We start from the raw sequence: 3,462 nt of genomic DNA on the forward strand, positions 1-3,462 counted from the left end.
TCGAACAACGTCAAGACAGAGCTGAGTGTATCGACAAAAACAAACTGGAAGGAAACTATGGTTCCACATTAATGCGTTCCGCCGTGGGTTACACGTTGACATCACTGGTGAAAAAAAAATAGCTATTGTAACGGTAATCTGAATGACGAGCTAATGAAAAAAAAGTGTTATATTAAAAATATTTTATAAAATATAATAACCACATGTATTTGTTTTTAACAAAAAATAGGGTTGTGGATTTAATTTTGTTTGGGGGGGGGAAGGCAATTATATTTATATAGCGCTTTTTCTCAAGTGACTCAAAGCGCTTTACATGGTGAAACCCAATATCTAAGTTACATTCAAACCAGTGTGGGTGGCACTGGGGGCAGGTGGGTAAAGTGTCTTGCCCAAGGACACAACGGCAGTGACTAGGTTGGCAGAAGCAGGAATCGAACCTGCAACCCTCAAGTTGTTGGCACGGCCACTCTACCAACCGAGCTAAAAAAAATTTATTTTATTTGAAAACAAGAGCTACTTCTTGGGTACTGATTAATGCGAAGGGCTACCAGTTTGATACACACTTAAATAAATTGCCAAAAATAGCCAATTTTTTCTCTCTCTCTCTCTCTCTCTCTCTGTCACTCTCTCTCTCTCTATCTCTCTCTCTCTCTATATATATATATATATTTATATATATACTTATTCATTAAAAGGTAAATTGAGAAAATTGGCTGTATATATATATGTATGACTTATTTATTAAAAGGTAAATTGAGAAAATTGGCTATTTTTGGCAATTGAGTATGTATATATATATGTATGTATATATATATATATATATATATATATATATATATATATATATATATATATATATATATATATATATATATATATATATATAAAATGGGTATTTCTGTCTGTCATCCCGTCGTACATTTTTTTCCCTTTTACCAAAGGTTTTTTGTAGAGAATAAATGATGAAAAAAACACTTAATTGAACGGTTTAAAAGAGGAGAAAACACGAAAAAAATGAAAATTAAATTTTGAAACATGTTTATCTTCAAGTTCGACTCTTTAAAATTCAAAATTACACCGAAAAATATGAAGAGAAAAACTAGCTATTTCGAATCTTTTTGAAAAGACTAAAAAAAGAAATTATGGAACATCATTAGTAATTTTTCCTGATTAAGATTATTTTTAGAATTTTCATGACATGTTTTAAATAGGTTAAAATCCCATTTTCACTTTGTTAGAATATATAACAAATCGGACTAAGCTATATTTCTAACAAACACACATCATTATTTCTTTTAGATTTTCCAGAACAAAAATTTTAACAGAAATTCAAAAGACTTTGAAATAAGATTTAAATGTAATTCTACAGATTTTCTAGATTTGCCAGAATATTTTTTTGAATATGAATCATAATAAGTTTGAAGAAATATTTCACAAATGTTCTTCGTCGAAAAAACAGAAGCTAAAATTAAGAATTAAATTAAAATGTATTTATTATTTTTTGCAATTAAAAAAATAAATGTACTTGAACATTGATTTAAATTGTCAGGAAAGAAGAGGAAGGAATTTAAAAGGTAAAAAGCTATATGTGTTTAAAAATCCTAAAATCATTTTTAAGGTTGTATTTTTTCTCTAAAATTTTCTTTCTGAAAGTTATGAGAAGCAAAGTAAAAAAAATGAATGAATTTATTTAAACAAGTGAAGATGAAGTCTTAAAATATTTTCTTGGATTTTCAAATTCTATTTGAGTTTTGTCTCTCTTAGAATTAAAAATGTCGAGCAAAGCGAGACCAGCTTGCTAGTAAAAAAAAAAAAAAAGAAAAAAAAAATAGAGGCAGCTCACTGGTAAGTGCTACTATTTGAGCTATTTTTAGAACAGGCCAGCGAGCGACTCATTTGGTCCCTACGGGCTACCTGGTGCCCGCGGGCACCGCCTTGGTGACCCTTGGGTTAGAGTGTCTGCCCTGAGATCCGTAGGTTGTGAGTTCAAACCCCAGCCGAGTCATACCAAAGACTATAAAAATTGGACCCATTACCTCTCTGCTTGGCACTTAGCATCAAGGGTTGGAATTGGGGGTCAAATCCCCAAAGATGATTCCCGGGCGTGGCGACCGCTGCTGCTCACTGCTCCCCTCACCTCCCAGGGGGTGAACAAGGTTGATGGGTCAAATGCAAAGGACACATTTCAACACACTAATGTGTGTGTGACAATCATTGGTACTTTAACTTTAACTTTTTTTAATTTAAATACAAATTAAATCCACAACCCCCATGGTAGCACAGTGGTACAGGGGTTAGTGCATGCGCCTCACAATACAAAGGTCTCGGGATCTTTTGGTGTGGGGTTTGCGTGTTCTCCCGCCTTCAGAGACATAAATTGGCCCTAGTGTGTGAATTTGAGTGTGAATGTTGTCTATCTGTGTTGGCCCTGCGATGAGGCGACTGTTGGGCGGTATAGCAATCTGAGGGTTCCAGGTTCGATCCCCGCTTCCGCCATTTTAGTCACTGCTGTTGTGTCCTCGGGCAAGACACTTTACCCACCTGCTCCCAGTGCTACCCACACTGGTTTAAATGTAACATATACAGATATTGGGTATCACTATGTAAAGCGCTTTGAGTCACTAGAGAAAAAGCGCAACATAAATATAATTCATTTGTCCAGGGTGTACTTCGCCAGCACCTCCCGCTACCCCGAAAGGGACAAGGGGTAGAAAAATGGATGGATGGATGGAAATCCACAACGCCACCATGTAAAACGACTTTCAGTTTAATGGCTGAACTGGTTGAATTTAGAAAGACAGTGGGTAGTTACTACATATAATACAAACTCTGTTTCCATATGAGTTGGGAAATTGTGTTAGATGTAAATATAAACGGAATACAACGATTTGCAAATAATTTTCAACCCATATTCAATTGAATGCACTACAAAGACAAGATATTTGATGTTCGAACTCATAAACTTCTTTTTTTTTTTGCCAATAACAACTAACTTAGAATTTCATGGCTGCAACACGTGCCAAAGTAGTTGGGAAAGGGCATGTTCACCACTGTGTTACATCACCTTTTCTTTTAACAACACTCAATATATGTTTGGGAACTGAGGAAACTAATTGTTGAAGCTTTGAAAGTGGAATTCTTTCTCATTCTTGTTTTATGTAGAGCTTCAGTCGTTCAACAGTCCGGGGTCTCCGCTGCCGTATTTTACGCTTCATAATGTGCCACACATTTTCAATGGGATACAGGTCTGGACTGTAGGCGGGCCAGGAAAGTACCCGCACTCTTTTTTTTACAAAGCCACGCTGTTGTAACACGTGCTGAATGTGTCTTGCTGAAATAAGCAGGGGCGTGCACAAAAAAGACGGCGCTTGGATGGGAGCATACAGTATGTTGTTCCAAAACCTGTATGTACCTTTCAGCATTAATGGTGCCTTCACAGATGTGTAAGTTACCCATGCCTTG

Source organism: Nerophis ophidion, linkage group LG07 (genome assembly GCF_033978795.1).
Source record: "Nerophis ophidion isolate RoL-2023_Sa linkage group LG07, RoL_Noph_v1.0, whole genome shotgun sequence".
NCBI lineage: Eukaryota > Metazoa > Chordata > Actinopteri > Syngnathiformes > Syngnathidae > Nerophis > Nerophis ophidion.